The sequence below is a fragment of the Pipistrellus kuhlii genome, unplaced genomic scaffold, assembly GCF_014108245.1.
Source record: "Pipistrellus kuhlii isolate mPipKuh1 unplaced genomic scaffold, mPipKuh1.p scaffold_m20_p_8, whole genome shotgun sequence".
NCBI lineage: Eukaryota > Metazoa > Chordata > Mammalia > Chiroptera > Vespertilionidae > Pipistrellus > Pipistrellus kuhlii.
Window position 1 is genome coordinate 61,336,449 of NW_023425584.1, and position 20,624 is coordinate 61,357,072.

A 20,624-nucleotide genomic window follows, 5' to 3' on the forward strand; every position below is an offset into this window, starting at 1 on the left:
TGTCATTACCCCATTTATGGGTGAGGAAACTGGCTCAGACAGCTAAGTGGTCAGGAACACTCACCCAGTCACTCAGACACAGGCAGTCCACCTCCAGAGTCTACACCTCTGTGCGGTCCAGCGTGCCCTCTCATCCAGTACAGGGAGGGGTGATGTGGGTCACAGTCTCCGTAGATGGAAGGGCCTGTTAGACTGGGAAGCAATCTGAGGTCTTCAATGGTGTTTCCCGCTTGTGTGGGTGCCGGGCCCCATGAGGACGGTCCGCCAATCTGGTTTAGATTTACTGAGGGTAAGAGATTCAGGTGTGTGTATTTTCTTTTCTTTTTTTGGGGGGGAAATTCATGCACTGGGCCTCTAATATCCTATAATTGGAAGTTTGTACCTTTTGACCAACTTCACCCATATCCCCTCCCTCCTTCCATGTCTGGCAATCACCAGTTCTTTGTTTTTATGAGACTGCATGTTTTTTAGATTCCATACATAAGTGAAATCATATGGATTTCTCTTTCTGACTTATTTCACTATATAACATAATGGGTTCATAGGTCATCCATGTTGTACAAATGGCAAAATTTCCTTCATTTTTGTTACCAATAATATTACTGTGTGTGTGTGTGTGTGTGTGTGTGTGGCATATACATATCACATTTTCTCTATTCATTCATCCACAGGTTTCCAAGTCTCGGTTATTGTAAATAATGCTGTAGTGAACATGGGGTACATTTATCTTTTCCAGGTAGTGCCTTTCATTTTCTTCAGATAAATACTCAGAGGTAGAACTGTTAAATCATATGGTAGTTCTGTTTTCAATTTTTTTGAGGAACCTCCATACTGTTTTCCACACTGGCTGTACCAATTTACATTCCCAGTAGCAATCCACAGGATTCCTTTTTCTTCCCTTCCTTGTTCACACTTGTCATTTCTTGTCTTATTGATGGTGGCCTTTCTAGCAGGTATGAGGTGATAGGTCCTTGTGGTTTTGGCTTTCATTTCCATGGTGAGTGATATGGAGCACATTTTCATGTTCCTGTTGGCCCTCTGTATGTCTTCTTTGGAAAAATGTCTATTCACCTCATCCCATTTTTTAAAAATCAGATTGTTGTTTCTTATATAATTGAGTTGTATGAGTTAATATATTTTGGATAATAACCCCTTATCAGATATATGATTTGAAAATATTTTCCCCATTGGTAGATTGCCTTCTCATTTTGTTGATGTTTTCCTTTGCTCTGCAGAAGCTTATAGTTATGTAGTTCTAGGTTGTTTTTTTGTTTGTTTTTTGTTTCGTATTTTTTTGCTTTTGCTGCCAGATTAGCCTGTTACTATGGTAACATCTCAGAGCAAAATCGATATAAAGTTGTCTAACAAATTAAACATCATATTGAGCAATGTTTCAGGGAGGTAAGAAGGGGGAGTTTTTCTTAACTTATTAATTTCTACATCATCTTAAGATCAATCAAAGGCAAAAATCAAGAATCTAAGAATTTCTCTTGTTTTTGTTCACCACAGCACAGGCATCTATCAAATATATATAGAAAGCAAACACTTAAGGAACATTAAAAGTGCTTTCTTAAATGCACCTTCAGCAGGAAACATTGAATGTATCTTCTTACTGCTTTCTATCACAGTGCTACTGTTTAGGGAATTAATATACCATTGTTAAAATGATCCTATATTGCGTGCCCCCCCCCCTCCATTTCTCCTGACGTACATTACAGCAACCCTCCCGATTAGAACAGCTCCCCATCCAGAGTAGCTCATTAAGAACTAAACTCTGGTTATTTAGAGCAAAATGTCATACTGGAAGAAGTTTTCCTAATAAGGAAGAATGATGTCATGTCCATGGAGGGGGGCCAGGTTACCTCGGTTTGTTTTGTTTATATTAGCCAAATTTCAGGGGGAAATGTGCTAAGCATGAGGACTGCCGACTATATTTAGCCAAACTCAGTCAGTCCGACTAGGAGGCATTTTTTTTTAAAGTTATACATCCCTCAGTGTACCATAAGATGTTTTTCCAGGCATCTTGTTTTTATAAAGCTTGAGCAAGCATAAATAATACTCTCATTAACATTTCACCTTTTACTTTGAGGAGGAAGAAAGTATCTGTTGCCATCCCTTTTTAACTTGTCAGGTTTCTCCAAGATAATGACTTTTGGGCCAAAAGAGTAGGCATTTAATGATAATACCACGGTCCAGGAAATTGTATTTACTTCTCAGGGTGGACTGACCAAGGAGGCAATAGTGAGAGAGAGGAGTCTTTTGTAAATAAGACATACACTTTGAACAGTACCCACTGTCTGGCACTGTTCATTCTCAGTTCTTCTCAAACCCCCTAAACTTACTCTAAATGTAATAACAACCTGTGCATCTTAAGGTAAATAGGCTATTGTTTTTGTACTTCTTCATTAAGCCTTTCATACAAACACTTCTATAAACTAGAGGGGAAAAAAATCAAATTTGTACCCTTATTTGATTGTAAAACCTTGACTTTGTAACTTTTTTTTTTGACGTGTTACATCATTTTTATTTTGCTCTAATATGTGATCCAAAGCTCATCCTGTATTTCATGTGAGAGAACATTCAAACTGCCCCCACCTTGGAGCCTGCTACCTTTTGCCTTTCCCCTCATGGCTGGTTGGTTGACATCCTTGCTCCCTGCAGCTAGTGGGGTCAGTTTTCCCATATAACCTTGGCCTTGCGGTGCCATATGAGCCAGTGAGGCTTGCTTAGGAAGTGGAGTCTGCACGTGTGGCAGGCGATGGAGTAGCACTGAGGGTGTCCCAAACAGGCCCACCGTGGGTGAGCGTCTCAGGAGAATGGAACAGTTCGAGACACACAATCAGAGAGTAATGTCTCATATTACTTTGCTGGGAAGTCAACAAATACGGAAGAAAACGGAGGGTAACTTTTTGCCACTGTCATGGACAAATCCGTCACCACCCACCCCAGAGACCTCAGATCCCAAGACTCTGCATTATCTGTTCCAGTGGAGCAGGGCCCCAGGGGAATGGCTAACAGGATAAAAGCCTTGTGAGAAGAAGGGAGGGAAGTGTTGGAACCAGCCAGGCCTCTAAGGGCTTTGTCTAGTAGAAATATAATGTGGATAAAAAATACCAGCCACAACATGCAGTTTTAACTTTCTTTTCCATTCCAAAGGAAAAAGAAAAAAGTGAAATGCATTTTAATAATGTTTTATTTAACCCTATGTGTTAGAAATAGTTTCAACATGTAAGTAAATGTAAACATTAATGACATAATTTTATATTCTCTTTTTGAACTTTGTCTTCAACATCGGGCGTGTTTTATACTCAGTGCACCTGAATTTGGACTGGCTACGTTTCGAGTGCTCAGCACCCATAGTGGCTGGTGGCTGTCCTATTTGGTCAGCACACTTTTGGGGACATAAAATTAGGTCTATATCAGCCTTTATGCTCCAAACCAGTGTAGCAGAAACAGTGTAAAATATTTTAAATGGTCAACTCCAACTTTTCATTTACAAACTATATGGCAAGAATAAGAGCCAATCCAGCAGTAGATACGTAGTTCATCCAGTGGAGTCTGTTGAGTACCTGCTGTGCGCCAGAAGCCCATCTAGGTCCTAAAATACAGCCACATACAACCGCAGAGAAAAAGTCCCTCCCTGAAGGCGCTCACCTCCCAGAGCTGGAGTGGGGTGGGTGGAGTGGAGTGGTGCAGAGGGCCGGGCATTCAGGAAGAAAGTATAAAAACAGATACATAAAGACAATGATTTCAATGATAAATGCTGTGAAGAAATAAACAGGATAAGGAGGTAGCGTGAGACAGGAGCATTCTTCTTGCTCACTTACGTATTAAATGCGTCATTTAGGAAGTGAATGGGGCTATGTGATGGGAAATAGGTTTCAGTTCAGCCTTAGGCAAATACTTCCTCTAATTATCAGAACAACTATTTCTATAAAGGTAATTTCATTATTTAAAAACATCAACACCCAAACAAAGCAAGCAACTGTAGAACCTGGGCTCTGTGCACTCAAAGCCCAATGTCATCTCTCCCTCAGGATTAGCCGACATCGCTAAAAATGAAGCATGGCCTAAATAATACACAGTGAGACCGAACTTAGGAAATATTTTGTTGTTGTTGTTTTAACTGAGGCAAACAGATTTAAAAATCTTTATCTTTTGTTTCATATTTGCTTAAATTTCATAGCTTATTACTTATATGGAATTTGGTCTCAATTATGTGCATGACCAGTGAATTCTGTCCAAAGAGTAGGACTAACTACACTAAATAATCTAATAAATATATTGAATACAACAGTTTTGTGGTTTTTGGTGTGTTTTTTTTTTAAATATTGGAATAAAGAGCAATAGAACTATCATATGGTGTGGGCAAAGTTAGATTTACAGTTGTTCATCTGGAAATTAATACAAGAATTACTAAATTATACAGAATAAACTCTGTTTAATGTACTCATAGCTGTTGGCCTACTTTCGCCAACCTCCATAGTGTATCTGTGCTTATTGTGTATGGACTAGCTTGGTAGGAAACACAAGAAATGGTCATTGTATTCATTTGATACTGGGGAGGGAAATTGGATTAGGATGAAGGAAGTATGAGATGAAGATCTACTTTTCAAGGTATCCTTTATGTATCTTTTGCCTTTTAAAGGGCAGACATTTTTTAATTTTAATGAAGTTCAGTTGATCAATTGTTTTTCTTTCATGGATCACACTTTTGATGTCTCATCTAAGAAATCTTTGCCTAACTTGTAGTCATAGAGATTTTCTTCTTGAACTTTTATAGTTTCAGGTTCATATTTAAGTCAAAAGCTCATAAGTGTGAATTTTTGTGTAAGATGTGAGTTGTGGGTTGAGATTCACTTTTTGGCATATGAAAATCCAATAGGATTTTTGTTTCACATTATTTATCACATGCACTTTTAGAAATAGGATTTAATTTCAAAAGAGAAATACTGTATAGAAATGCAGTCTGCACTTGTTGGTTATGAGTTCAGTTTTAAAAAGAAAAAGGTTTGTTATGACTGCTATATTGATTTTCAAGATCTATCACTGTGCTTTAATTCTCTAAGCCAAAAAAGTAACATTCTGTTGGTCAGAAGATTGTGTTGATGCCTTGTATCTTCAATTCATTTCATAATCAAAATGATGGTAGTATTACAGGGTAAGCAACTAAAAATGTTACATGCCATTTGTCAGGGTAAACTTGAACCAGACATTTAAATCAGCTGAAGGAAAAGAGGTATAAAGGTAAATGTTCTATCTCCAGGAGAGGGTAGGGATACTGGAAATGAAAGGATATAAATTAATTTGCCTGTACTAGAAGTCCTTATGGAGAGATGATGGAAAGGAACTCTTTCATATCCCTAGGTAAGGAATGAAGCCCTGCCACCAAAGACACAAGTTGAATTATCAATAGATGGTCCACAGATTGCCTTCCAAGAGGAAGTAGGTCTATTTAATGCTTTTATTTTGTTGCACTGATTTAACCTGAGGCTACACACACCTTCTTTGCCCTTTATGGGAGTTGGGGCCAGCCTCTCCAGATACATGCTGAACAAATGACTGTTGACGTGAAGATGCATTAATATCTAAGGTTCTTGCAGACCATTAAAATGCATGAATAATGTATATTTGAGGAAGGCTATTTTTTCTTTTCTTTTTGCCATTCTGAAGTTTAGGACCATTTGAGTAATAAACTAAAGAGAGAGAGTAATAAACCTCTCTCTCTCTCCAAGTTTTAGATCAGAACTGGGGAGAGAACTGGAGGAGAAAGGAGATGTGTTGTTGGGCCAATAAGCTTGCTAATACTTCCCCCTTGAGTTCAGTGGCTGACCTACCCATCCGCAGGCAGCACGGTACAGCTCCACTGGGCAGACCCCCACCTCCAGAGATGGGGAGAAGAAACGCCTCTCCCTGTGAGCAGCAGATCCAGAGCAAGCAGAGGAAGCGGGGCTGATCTGAGCCCATCACAACCAAGCGGGGAGAGCCAGGAATGCTCCTCTCCTGAAAGTCCCTCCGCATGGAAACTCAGTGAGGGGTAGAGTGCCTGCTCCTTCAGTGCCTAATCTCCTACTGATGCGTGCTACGCAGTCATCATTTTTAAAAAATATATTTTATTGATTTTTTTCACAGAGAGGAAGGGAGAGGCATAGAGAGTTAGAAACATCAATGAGAGAGAGACATCGACCAGCTGCCTCCTGCACATCTCCCAATGGGGATGTGCCCGCAACCAACGTACATGCCCTTGACCAGAATCAAACCTGGGACCCCTCAGTCCGCAGGCTGACACTCTATCCATGGAGCCAAATTGGTTTTGGCTGCAGTCATCATTTTTAAAGCCAATAGAATGATGCTCTTGAAAGGCAAAAAGACAGAAGTTCACTCTATTAATTTGTTAACATATACCACAAATGATTTTAATGTCTTCTGACATTTTTAAAGATTCTATGGATCTTTAATTTACCCTTATGATATATTTGAGATATCAACAAATGTCCATGGCAAGAAAAAAAAAATCACTAGTAAATTCATAAAGTTGATATCTCTGTCCTTATAGCTATTACACTAATCCTGTTATATTCAGAAGACATCAACAACAAAAATAATAACATTGGTGCCCTGGTAGGAACCGTGCTTCTGATATTACAGGTGTGTTTACTTTACAGTGGACATAGTCAAGATAGAGCATGTTAAGAAGTCAAATTAGGAATTCAAGTGTAGCTAAATATACTTTGTATTATTTCTACTCAGTGTTAATCCCTCAGGCAATCATACCATCATGTCCGTACACACGGATGATGCGCTGTGTTCCGGGGCTGTCACGGGTGGGCAGTGGGCGCTGCGTTATTGTTCCTACGGCGAGGCTCATCCTCAGCCGCAGGAGGAGGCAGCCCTGGGGAAGCCTGACCACTCTGGAACGTGGCTTTCCTTTGCTCTTTGGACTGGTCACCTGTACTCTTGTTAGAAATGGCTTTTTGGTTTAGCTGTTAGCGAAAGCCAGAAGTTCGTACCTTGACATCTTCCTCCGAGAGACCAAGAGCAGAAAAACCACGTTATCTGTTTAAGCTCAGTCCCTGGCCTTGGGTGCAAGACGTGGACAGAACTTTGTTATTTCATTGCTGGACAGTGTGGTCCATGTGTGGCTCTCACAAACCTCCTGGGCACATCATCATACATACTGTACCCTCTCAAGTGGCTTTTTCCATGTATACCTATGGAAAGACCACCTGATGTATACATATCTGACAGTACAATCATAAAAACCCAGTGTGTACAACAAACTTCATTAGTGACATCACTTGGGAAAGATGAATAAAATACAGTAAAATAAGCCCTTTTACATCCGTACATTCTACCAAAAGGCATTTCAAGATGTTACACGGTTTTTATCATGTTGAGATGGTCATAAATACCGTACTGTGGAAGGCTCCATTTGCTGCAGTGCCAGAGTCCACAGTCCACAGTCATATATAACCATGTTGGAAACTTCACGCAGCTATGATACATTCATTCCTCTCCATTTCTTTCTTAAGAGTCATTACATTTAAGCAATTGGGTTGCTTTATCTGAGAATTATGTTCGTCATTTCTCAGGGAAGGAACCTCATTTATTAACCGTTCTTCCCACGACACGTTTGGACGGACTTCATTTTCTGTTGGGAAGATGCGATCTGCCTCGTGAGGGGAGAGGGCAGCACGGTCGTGCGGCATCTGTCTCATCCGCTGGCCTCTAAGGAATGTCAAAGTCAGTTGGTCAAAGGCTAAGAAGGGTCAAAGCCATTTAAAATGTACAGCTCTTCTTCGTGGTCCCAAGTCTCTTAATTCATGCTGCTAAGTGATGGCTCTCGAGCTTGCCAAAATGCATTTTTGTGTTTTGTTTTTTTTTTTTCCAAGAACTTTGTCCTCTCTTTGGACAGGAGGTTAAAATTGGAGCTTTGTGATCCAACGAGGTGGGGGCTGCATTCACACTCTGGGACCCTTGGCTGCGTATCTTGGCCACTGACATTAAACTAGCAATGGTCAGCCTTTAAGAAAGAATAAATTACTCCTCTGAGTATCCAGGTCCAAGTGTGCATGCCTGTCATCATTTCCTCTCGTGAGAGTGAAATATGTAGAACATGTCATTGGCAGCTTTTTAAGTATTCAGGCATGTTTAGTTGTTCAGTGATAGGTCAATATTAATAGAAGTCTAAAAAGTCATCTTTCTAAGTCAGTGTTGTTCATCATGTGGAAGATACTTTTTTTTTAATTTTTTATTCCAGTACATTTAAGTGATGAAGTCTCTCAGGAGATAGAATAACATAACTTAATAATGTTCACATGTCCAATACTGAAAGACTACAGAGTGAATTTCAAAGCTTGTGGGCCTTTAAAATGTATTTAAAGGGACTATTTAAAAAGAATCCAACTTTCAGAAACAAAGCTATTCTTTGAGTTCAGTTCCAATTGCTGAAGAACCAGTTCTCCTCTTATTTCTTTACTAGAGGCCCGATGCATGAAATCCGTGCAGGAGGAGGCCTTCACAGCATGGCCTCAATCCCCCTCCCTCGCAGCCAAGGCAGCTGCCTCGATCCTCGCTCAGCCGCAGTGGCTGCCTGGATCCCTTCCTCACAGCCCCGGCTTCACCCCGAAAGGACGTCCAGTCTAATTAGCATATTATGCTTTTAATAGTATGGATTTTTTCTACAGTGAGCATTACATTCTTTGGAGGAGAGCCTCCCTAGTGACTTCAAACACAGGGAGTGGTTGTGCTCAGGCTTCCAGAATATTAGGTGCTATCTAAGTCAGTAGCACTATACCTTTCTTTACAATGTGACTTTCTTTAAAATGTAAGCTTCTGGAATTGCATTTATTTTAAGAATTACCGATTTATAATTTACACTAGAGACCCAGTGCATGGATTTGTGCACCAGTGGGGTCCCTCGGCCTGGCCTGCACCCTCTTGCAATCTGGGACCCCTCAGGGGATGTCAGAGAGCCAGTTTGGGCCCGATTCCCACAGGCCCGATCCAGACAGGAGGGAGCCCAATCCTGTGCATTAAGCATCTGTCCCCTGGTGGTCAGTGCACGTCATAGTGACCAGTTGTTTGATCGCTTAGGCTTTTATATATAGAGATGTTTTAAGATTTTTATATGTTTTAACCATCACATTAAGTTTTATATGCACAAGGTTAAAAAAAAATTCAAACTACGAGTTTAGATGACTATAAAATACAAAAATAAGACTTCTGCCCAGCTGGTGTGGTTCAGTGGTTGAGACAGCAGGTCACAGTTTGATTTCCGGTCGGCATGCCCAGGTTTGGGGCAGGATTCCCTGGTTGGGGACAGGCAGGAGGCAACCAATTGGTGATTCTCTCTCAACAATGTTTCTCTCTCCCCCTCTCTCTTCCTCTCTGAACTCAATTAAAAAAAATAAAAATAAAAAAAACACTTCCTCTACCTCATTCTAGTCTCACTCACCAGAGATAAACACTCTTTTAACTATTTGTTTTTTAGTCTTTCTGGTGATTTCTTTGACAACTTTATGAATAGTCTATGTATTCATCCATTCAGTGATTGATCCACTTCAGATAATGCTATTAGATTAATTTTTAATATCATTCTTACCAGCAAGATGTTCTTGTCAGCTTTTGGTACTAACAAGCTGATAATTTTGTGACATTCTTTTCCTGTGTCTATAAAATAAGGAAATTGACAGAGTTGGCTTCCAAGGCCACTTTCTTAGAAGTATTAGAGAGATTTAAACGAACTTAGCTTGAAAGAAAAAGAAAACCTGGGGGGGATGGGAGGGAACAACTATTTTGTGCCTGGAACTCAGAGATAAACCTGGTGTGAGGGTTAGATCAGATGCCCAGACAGCATCTCAGTTTTAAAAGTCTCTCTCTTGTCTGTCATCTCCCCACACGGCTTCAGTTTGTATGTATTGGTTTCCTTTTTGTAGGGTCTTCTTTCCATGGCAGCCAGCAACTCTGGGGGATTTTCCCTAGTAGACAGCTGTCAAAGGACAGAGGACACACTCCCCTGTTGTCTTCTGTCTGAAAAATCCTGATTGGCCTGGCCTGGCCTGGCCTGGACTCAGTACAGGGCGGGGCAACGGCAGGCTTACAGTGTGAGTGCCCAAACACATAGTTAATAGAGCTGTTGTCATAATCACAACCTGCATGTCTTTTCCACACAAACGACTGAAAACCTACTTCTGCCCTGCCCTGCACGTATCCGTGCAGGATTTGCTATAGCCATACAATGAAGAGCTAGCTCTGGGTCTCATCTCATCATCTCAGGAACTGGGACCAAGGGTTGGGGATTTGCGATAGGCAGGCCCATAAGGAACAGGGAACAGTGGTAGATAATAAAAGCAGGTGTCTCCTCCTCCTGGAGTTTCAGGCAGCTGTGATTTTCGGGAGGAACTCCTTCAGTTCTCCTCTGAGTCCTGAGTCATCGCTTGCTTTTATGAATGCTCACCAGCCAATGCCCTTTTGCATTCTCCTTCCAGCAATAAAGGGCGACCTTCCCTTACACGTTCTTTAACTTCCTATCAGCAGTTGAGAACTCCTAGCAGTATTTTCGCAACAACTGGAACAAGTCCAGACATCAGGCCTTCGGATTCCAGCCCCAGCACCAGGAGTTCACTGCTGCCTTGGTGGTAACACTCTGTTGGGTCTTTATGGCCTGCTACACAATGGGCACACCAGGAGACTACTTCCCCTTTCTGTCCCGGGACCCTCTTTGTTATCTCTCTCCCCCTCTTTCAAGACACAGTCTATGCCTTGAAAGAGCGGCTGTAGCGCATTTGCAGTGATGGGGGAAAGGGACCCCACTATGGCAGAGACTTGCCTGGAGATGACTCAAGTTCTCAGCAAGTACTGAAAATATCCCAAGGCCTTTTCCTCAAGGTAAACACCAACTTGGGGCATTTTTGACTGATAACCAAATAAAATGGAAAATGGGCGCTGGTACAGGGTGAGCTGCCGGGGACACCAGAGAGTGCCTCCCGGATGCCAAATTAGGAACTGTGCTACCAGGTTCACAAACTCTCCCATATGGAGGATGGGAGTTTCGTATTTTGGATACGAAAAAGCCAGATGTATAATAGAAGTACTGTCATTATTATAAACGAGCTCTGATTGTCTCCCCTCCCCACGATCCCCGTGAAAGGACACCTGGCAATCTCTTCGCAGGTGTTGAGTGACATCCGTGTGCAAAGCACTGTGGGAATCGTCCAGAACACAAGCCTGGCTCTGGGGAACGTAGCTGTGGGTGTGATCGTGTCACTGCTGGGCCCTCGCAGGGCCAGACCGGCCTTGTGGACAAGCCCAGTGGAGGGAGAAGGAGTTGCTAGATGTTTTTAGGAGGGGCTTTGAGAAGAGATAGACGTGGAAAAAGGCACAGAAGGATCGAGACAGCCTCGGTGGATGGAGAGAGAGATTGTTGGGAACAGAGGGCAGTAGGTGAAAAAGGCCAGGAAGGAAGAAACCCCAAGGTGAGTTCAGGAGACAATGAGACTAATCTGGGCGAATGGGAAAGTGGAGAGAGAGTAGGAGTTGGAGATAGAATGTTAGGGCTGCCTTGGGCCAAATATTAAGAATCTTCAAATATCAGACATTTTTAGGGGAAAACTACATTGGGGTGAGAGGGAATCTATTTTATATAGACATGCTAAGTTTTGAGGTGGAGTGGCATGTTTGTACTAGATAGAAATAGGTATATTTATTGGATGTAAGAATGGAGTTTTGTGGGACTATAAAGGGGGGAGTTGATACTGCAGATGAGCACAGTTATGTTTCCATTTATGTAGCAGCTGCTAGAACCCAAATCTCTTCATATTTTGTACCATTTTTGGTTTATACAGCATTTTTTGTTGTTCTGCCTTATTTATTATTTTTTGGAGACTGTTTATGACCCCCAACTTAAACAATGCAATGAAATTCTCCTTTAGCTCAACCTATTGTGAAACCAAAAATAATAATCTCGGCTGAGATTGGACTTTGTGGCACAAATTGTGGTTTGTAGGTTATGGTTGTTATTGTTCCAGCAAATAAGTGTAATTTAAAAATCATTTAGATGTAAAGCAAGTGTTGCTGAACAAACAAATAAACAAAAAAGAACTGGAATTCAAGGCTGAGGTTTGGGTTACAGACAGAGTAATGCTGGTAATGCTGTTGACCCCTTGTACCAAGAGAAGGTAAAGAACGTTTACATCTTAATGGGATGTCTGCAGAGAGCTGGCAAAGGACCAGTGAGGGAAATGGGGTGCCATGAACAAGGCAGAAGGACAAGAATGGTTGGCGGTGGCAGTGGTGGCCTGGAAGGAAGGGGTGGGCTCACACCGTCAGGAGGTACAAAGGTAGGAATGACAGAGGAGGGCCTGGGACTGCTGAATGTGAGTCCAAGTACAGCATAACCCTATCTTCACATTGAACAGAATACCTTAAAATAATGGTTAGGCCCTGACTGGTGTCGTTCAGTGGTTAGTGTCAGCCTACACACGGAAGGAACTCGGGCTCGATGCAGATCAAGGGAATGTACCTGCGATTCAGGTTTGATCCCTGGCCCTGGTCCAGGCACTTATGCAGGCTACCAATCAATGTGTCTTTCTCACATAGATGTCGATGTCTTCCCCGCCCCGCCCCATTCTCCTCCTCTTCCTTTGCTCTCTCCCTCCCTCCCTTCCACTCTCTCTAAAAATCAGTGGAAAAAATATTCTCAGGTGCGGATTAACACTAACAAAAATAATAATTTTAGAAGGTTTATAAAATCAAGTCAAAGGACCAAAACAGTTTTGTGGCCAGAAGAGGGCAAAGGCTTATTAACAGAACAGTGGCGACTGGGCCACTGAAGTGGTTCCCGTTTCTTTGAGGGAGAACATTATAGCAGAACCGCATCTAACCCAATTCCCATGGGAACTGTTCGAGGCACACAAAACCCAAGAGCTGTTTTTACCAATTTTTGGACAGAATTTATCTACAAGTATATGTGTCTTTAAAAAAATGCAACTAATGTTAACCAATTAGGTGATGATTATTGATAGGATAAAAGTATGCCCCAAAGGTATCCTTTTTATAAGATTTACTACGGAATTATTCTAGTTGGCCTCTAATGCCTTCAAAAAATATGTTATTGTTAACCAAAAAAATAAAAGATCTATTCATCTCTCAAAAAACAGTTAAAACATTCGAAAACAGCATAAGTATAAAGCTGATATATGTATACGGATTTAGAGCAACATCCTTGAACTTGGTGAGTTGTTTACAGTTTCTTTAACACTAGTTCCCTCATAACGTTTAAATGTTACTGGGCTACGGAATAAGGATCATAAAATCTGAAAATTTATTAGGGTCTTACAGGTATTACATTATAAATTTTCACTTTAAAGTGGAGAAACAGGGCTCCAGAGAGGATAAGGGAGTTATCCAAAGTCATAAATACCTCGTGGCCCAGCACAGTGGAACTGTTTGAACATTTCTCTAGTGTGGTTAAGTCTGTGCTCATACTTGTAAATAACCTGTGTGATCGGGACTTTATTTGTGCAAGCTATCTTCCTTAGAAAAACACAGCTTAGAGAAACACGGTTTTTCTAAGAACTACCTTAGGCAAACACAGCTGTGTGACCTGAGAGCTGTAGGACTTGGTGGCACAGCTAGTGTACTTTAACAGAAATCTGGGGATTTTTAGTAAGGTTCAACTGTATTTATTGAGCATCTCACAGATAAACAGAAAGGGAGATACTGAAGATGAAAGGTTTGAAAGGGATAGGGAAGTAAAAATACTGCTGTCTTTTCAATAGAATAAAGCCATTTGGTGAAAAAGTGTAGGATAAAGCCAGCAAGTGAGTAGGTAACGGTTGTTCTTTTGAAAGATATGACTCTTTTGCCTTTAGTGATAATTCATTCTTACAAATACAGACTACACACCGTTGTTTTAGAGATGTTCAACTCAGCAAACATGAACTGATACGGAAATGACACAGGATGGGACAAGTCTACCAATGATGAAAATGGAAATTTGAGTAAACATTAGTCAAATGAAACCCTAAAATATACAAATTATTTACTTCATTGTAAGGCTGAAAGTTGAGTATTTCTCTCTCCCATCCCTCATCCCCCACCCCCAATTTTTTAAAATGTCAGAGATTTTATACTTAAGTTCCTCAACATCTATCACTCCGGTGGCTTTTCTTCAATTGTTCAGTTAGAAAGGAGATCACTGATTTCGCTTCAAGCATTGACAGAAAGATCAGAGAACAGCTTTTTTCCTTAAGAATGTACTTGATATCAACTATCAACTATAGTCCATATTCCTTTTGTGCCCGCTAAATGAGCATAGTTTTTGTAAGAATCAGCAGCTAATACCTTCCTGCTGTTTTCACTGGCCTGTGTGGCGACAGAAATGAGAATTATTTAAGGCATTTCGTTGTGATGTGGGGTTGATGCTTTTAGAACCTGACCTCGCATTCCTCCCCCAGAAAAGGCCAAGGCTGACATGCCCAAGCGCCACGTCACTCAGCTTCCCTGGGCTTATCAGACCCTAAATTGCCCCCGGAGCCTGTCCCTTATCACAGGCCACTTATAATATATTGGGACACTCATCCTCGCCTCCAGCGGGGCTGTCAGTGCTGGGGCCACGTCCTGCCTCGGGCCCTGCAGCCTCCACAGAGCCCGGTGATCCCTACCCCATGGAGCCCGGGATCTCCCCGCACTCCTCCACCTCTGAGAGGAGGATCCTCCGTGACGGCCAGTGGGCTGCGGGCTCCATCAGAACACCATCCCCCAGCCTCTCCGTCCTCACTCCTTGTGCCCCGGGAGAGACACAGCCAACCTGTGTGCTCTAGATCACATGTGTCAAACACAAGGCCCACGGGCCAAATCCGTCCCGCCAGGCCTTGCAATGTGGCCCGCACCGCGCTGTCATCACTGCACTCCGCTGCGTTTCCATCACAATGACAGTTTATGACTGTTCAGTAAACCATTCGGCCCGCGATTTAGGCTGGATTTTAGATTTTGGCCCCTTCTCTGATTGAGTTCGACACCCCTACTCTAGATACTTCCCCAGGAGGATAGCGCCTTGGTCAGCAGTTGCTCCCTCTTTCTCCTGTGCATGGAGTGACTTCAACTAGAGGTCAGTGTTAGGTATGAAGACATAGAGCTACTATGAGGCGAATGCAGGCCTCATTCTAGGCAGGAGAGACCAGCCTCTCTAAGAGAGATTCGAGTCTTGTGCTCGTTTCACTTCTTCCTTGAACCCTCCCAGGGAGTTCACTGCACTCGGTACTGGCTCTGTCTAGAGTCAGCGTGATGTACAAAAGGCTCAGAATGAATTAAAGAACAAAGGAATGGTCTTCTAAAAAGAAACCTATGTCATTTTGCAATATCTGTTAAACACACATCCCCAAAGCAGTCAATTCTGAGGGTAGCATTCTTGTATTTGTGGTATTCTGCAGAAATCTACCGCTGCCCTCCTCCCCAACGTCATGGGGGATGTATTTCAATTCATAGTTATTTTTCTACGTACAGCCTCCCCTAAACCCAGTGTAAGTACATTCTCATTTGGCTTAGATTAACCTATTTGTATTGTGTAAATGACTGTCCTCAAGACTGTGATTTCCGTAAGAGGGGCCACAAGAACTTAGTGCCGAACCAAGGAAGTTGCTAGATACGGAGCCTCGCATGTGGACCTGTCTTCTGTGACGTGAAGGCCTAACTGGAAGCATGAGGAACAGAACAAGAGCAAGACTGTTGAAGCACAAACCTAATCAAGCTGTAGATGGAACTTGAATGAGTACACCCTGAACTGCAGCCCTTGTGGGAGTAGCATATTCTGTTTTATCAGTTCTCGGAATTAATATAGGAAACTGTCTCATACGTAAGATCCTGAGCTAACCCCAGTCAGAGAGCAGTGTGTTGTGGGAGCACACAGCAGTTTATCCCCTAGTTATCGTCATTTGAAAATGTTTAAAATGCCCCGGCCCATAGGGGGCGCTCTGTTACGGACTGCCCCTCGGGCTGTGCCTGGCCGCACAGTCAGGTATAGAACCTGCAGCCAGGAACGAGCATAGGGGTTGTCACTGAGGCATCGGCCATGCTTGGTGCTGGGCGGGTGCTGTGAGGGGGCTGGCTCAGCCTGTGAGGATGCTGAAGTGTCTCAGTGCTGTGCTTATAAACAGCAGGACCAGAGCGGCTCCCGTGCAGAGGGTTCAGTATGGCAGCTCTGCGCCCTGCAGCAGCCTCTGTGTCACACAGTAAGAAATGAAAACGGCCCAACCCGGTTTGGCTCAGTGGTAGAGCGTCGGTCTGCGGACTGAAAGGTCCCAGGTTCGATTCCGGTCAAGGGCATATACATTGGTTGCAGGCACATCCCCGGTAGGGGTTGTGCAAGAGGCAGGTGGTCGATGTTTCTTTCTCATCGACGTTTCTAGCTCGCTCTCTCTCTCCCTTCCTCTCTGTAAAAAATCAATTAAAAAAAAGAAATGAAAGGGAATATAGAAACCAGCAACATGTTTATTCTAAAAGCACTGATGTCTTCCAGTGTCACAATCCCAGGAGCTTCCCCACACAGTGAGAAAGGCTCCGTTGTTATCGGTGTGAGCAGGGGATAAACTGCCAGATGCTGCTCCTGAGGCAGACTGGGAATTTCCAATTTACATAGAAGTTGTTTTCCAGAAGTTCACTTTCACATCCTTTATTTGGAGCTTGGGGAGAAGGAGAAAGAGCGATATGCTGTAACAATGGCTTTCTTGTCTTCAGCCTTTTCTTCTTTACTGAGCGCTTCGGAGAGAATGATGTTGCGCACACTGTGGGGCCAACCAGGTTTTGCCCTTAGACAGGTGACTTGACCTCCTAATCTCCAGGGAATTTAAAACATGGGGATGATCACGGCAGCCCTCTCCGGGCTGTAAATGAGTCGGCCCGATGCCAGGAGCATGAGGAGTGCTGTCCCTCGTCTCCCACCTCCACTGTGGCCCCTCACCCCTCATTCCCTGCGTCCCCACGTACCACCGCCCCACTGCCCTTGCCGGCTCCTGGCAGGGGGCACCGAGGAGGAGAGCTCCCTGCAGTGAGGAGAACATCATCTCCATTTTCAAACCTCCGTTTTGCAGAGTAACCAGGATGGGTGGGTTGTCTCTTGTGCTGGGGACATTTATTGAGCCCCTACAGTGCCCCAGGCCCTGTGCTCACTGACCCTCAGTCACCCTGCAGTGAGGAGCCCAGTTCCAGGCCAGTAGCACCACCTGCCAGGCACCTTTTTCTCTCACTACCCCATGCAGCTGGCCAGCACCGGCTCCAGAGGTGACTGAATGGGAAAGTGAACTGTGTTCTGCATCTGTCTGTCAAACCTGAAACGTTGCCTCATTCGACAGTCTGTAAAACTCTTGTAAAACCTGTGCCCAAACCATTGCGGGGGGGGGGGGGGGGGGGGGGGGGGGGTCCCTTATGGGGGAGCAGGGGCTTGATTGTCTGTAATGTAGGAGAATCCCCTGAGCTAGTGTTTACATCTTCCTTTCCTGGGCTGCCAAGGTCCTCTCTCATGGTGGTCCCATTTCACCCTTAAAAAAAAAATTAAAATTGAAGCTAGGTATTCTTGAATATATTCTTAAATATGTAAATATCATAAATCTTGACTGATGATCCAGACCCTAAAGGCCCTATGGCTGCATAAGAGTTAAATCCTTATGAGGCGAAGATGACCACAGACTTCTAAAAAAAAAAAAAAATCATGTTGGAGGTCAGGGTTCTTTCTCACTCTCGTTAAAAAAATGTTTTCCAATTACAGCTGGCATTCAGTGTTATATGATTTCAGGTGTACAGCATAGTGGTTGGTCATTTATATAACTTATGAGGCGCTCCCCTCTAAAGGTGTAGTATGAGGTCAGGGTCTGTGGAGTGGACATGTCTGGCGTAGGGAAGGGGGCCAGGGACAGACTGGTCTAACCTGGCTTAGGCAGGTAATGCTCTTGACCTTAGGCAAGTTACTTACTAGTAACATTCCTTTCCCATTTGTAAAGGGTCTGTGACAGGTACATGACAAAAAACAAACAAACAAACAAAAAAAAACCCAGACATCTCATTTCCTTAAGTATTTAAAACTTTACAATGGAAGGAGGGGTTGGAGTACGGCCTTTCTTTGTCCTTTTGAATTGGGGGGTGTGGTCGGGAGAGGGGGAAAAGCTGGGTGGGGTTTGATGGGAGTAGGTATGCCAAAAGGAAGACTTGAACTTTGACACTCAAAGTGTAGCTGCAACTAGTGCTGGCTAGAACTTTTCATCTAAATGTTCAACATTTACCCAGTTTTTCCAAGAGGTTCAATTCAGTGTCATTTTATTTCGTTTTCGGAGAAAAGGGTTGCTGAAAAAAAAAAAATAGGGAAGCCAGAAAAGTGATGAATTTTTATAATAAATAACTTTTAAGTAATTTCCAAAGGCCACGGGCAATCTTCCCTTTCTGGTACCTCTCATTTCTTTTGCCTTTTTATCTTGGTAAAATCGATTTTTATTTTAAAAAACACAAAACAAAAACTTGCCTGGCTGATGTGGCTCAGTGGTTGACCATTGACCTATGAACTAGGAGGTCAAAGATTGATTCTCAGTCAGGGTACATGTCCAGTTTGCTGGCTCCATCCCCAGTGTGGAGCATGTAAGAGGTAGCTGATCAATGATTTTTTCTCAGCATTGATGTTTCTCTCTTTCCCTCTTCCTTTCTCCTCAATGTGTGTGTGTGTGTGTGTGTGTGTGTGTGTATTTTTTTAAAACTCAATGAGGACTAAGAAAGTGACTTAGAACTGGGCATTTCATCATCTCAGAATCCAGGTGTCAGATTCACTTAATTCAAATATTTTTTTAAATGATGATTTGCACAGAAATCAAGTGAGACCCTTGGAGATTGAAAATAACTGTTTTGCTCTCCCTTCCCCCACCCTTCAAATTCCCTGAATATTGTCTTCCCCACCGAGTGCAAAACGGGGGAGAGTGGAACCCCAGCAGAGTTCCTCATTGCAGTGTACACCGGCAGCCAAAACACTAGAATGCCTACTGGTTTCTTGTGAAATGCTGCACTAATACTTTCTGGAACGGTCACTTATGACTAAAAGCAGCATCTCAGCAGCTTTGAGCCCACTTGGCTTCACAGACTGGTGGTTCCTTTTAATGCCGGCATGAGTAGGCCGGAGCCCGTACAGATCGTTAGAGCCGGCACGGTGGTGGTTTGAGCTTTGCTGCTCTGGCTTCTTTGAAGCCTGGCTTCTCCGGAGCCACTCCCTCACCCTGGGTAGAGGACCCATCACACCACACACGAGGTATGACATGATGTGTGCAGCAGCCATGCCAGAGCCGCTACACAGATGTGCTGATGTCAGGCCAAGCTTCAAGTCCCTCAAAATGCAGGCTGGCCCAGGGGAGGGGCGCTATGGCTTTGAGGAGAAGAGGACCCACCCCCAGGCCAGGTGCACAGGGCAGGTGAATGCTGATGAAGAACATTCCAGGAATGGGATGCATTTAGCCACCGCTAGGAAATGAGAGGGTAAAGGCAGGGCGGCCGGAAAGGAGTGTTTGGGGATTCAGAATGAGAACACTGCACGATAGATTTTAGAGCTGGCGGGTGGTTTTTATGAGTTCTATTCCTGGGCCAGTTCTAAACACAGGAGCAAGGAGCACATGTGCTAGACAGCCTAACCCCAACCACACAGACATCGGACTTCGGTGTCCTGGAGGATTCCGGCAGTGGCAGGAATGCTTGTAAAATGCTGAGCGTACGTTCCACAGGGCCCACGGAGCTCTTTGGTGTTGGAACCTTGGAAGCTCTGCACATTATTAAGCCTGTGGAATCATCTTCTCTTTATAATTTTTAGTTCCCCAAAATGTGTAATCACCCAGGAATCACTTTACTGGGTGATTACAGAAGCGAAGAGCAAACAGAGGAAGGCAAATAGGACATTTTTTGCTGATGTCCCCACAGCTAAGGATGCTTAATAGCAAGTCTAAATCTTGTTTTATACCTTTACCAGGAGCTTCAATATCTGATATTGCTTTGGGTGTATAAAAGCTTGATTTTTGAAGATGAAATACCTATGGAAAAGGAAGATTTTGAGTTTTGGGGTTTTAATGTGGCTCAATTGGTCCAGTGTACCAAAAGGTTGTGGACTTGATTCCTGGTCAGGGCACATTCCTGGGTGGAGGGCTCAATCCCCTATAGGGGGCATGCAGGAGGCAGCTCTTACATGTTTCACTCTCACATCGATGTTTCTCTCTTCTTCTCCCTCTCCCTTCCTTTCTCTCCAAAGAAAGGGTTTAAAGATGGGAACATAGCTTTTCCCCTATTGGTGGGATGAACATGGGGCCTGTTTTATCTGCTTGTTATAGTGCCACCTTCTGTTGAAGTTCGTTTTGACAGCCATTTTATATATATATATATAATTCAGTTAAAAGGAAAGCTTCTGAGTAAAATATAACTAACTGCTAATCTTAATTAAAAAAATTTAATTCAAAAACAAAAATTCACTCTCTTCTTGGTGGTGGAAAATACTTTGGGAATTAAAACTGCATTATAAAATTAATAATTTGTTATTCCTTATTAAACACCTACATTTAAAAAAATAGATATTATTTGCATATGTTTTAGATATGGCACAAAATAGCTAA

General features: G+C 43.0%; 1 protein-coding gene across 7 annotated transcripts in view; it reads left to right on the top strand.

Annotated features, from left to right (window-relative positions):
• The window catches only part of PALLD (palladin, cytoskeletal associated protein), a 375,164-nt gene that overhangs the window by 311,200 nt on the left and 43,340 nt on the right, over positions 1–20,624 (top strand). The window lies entirely within an intron of this gene.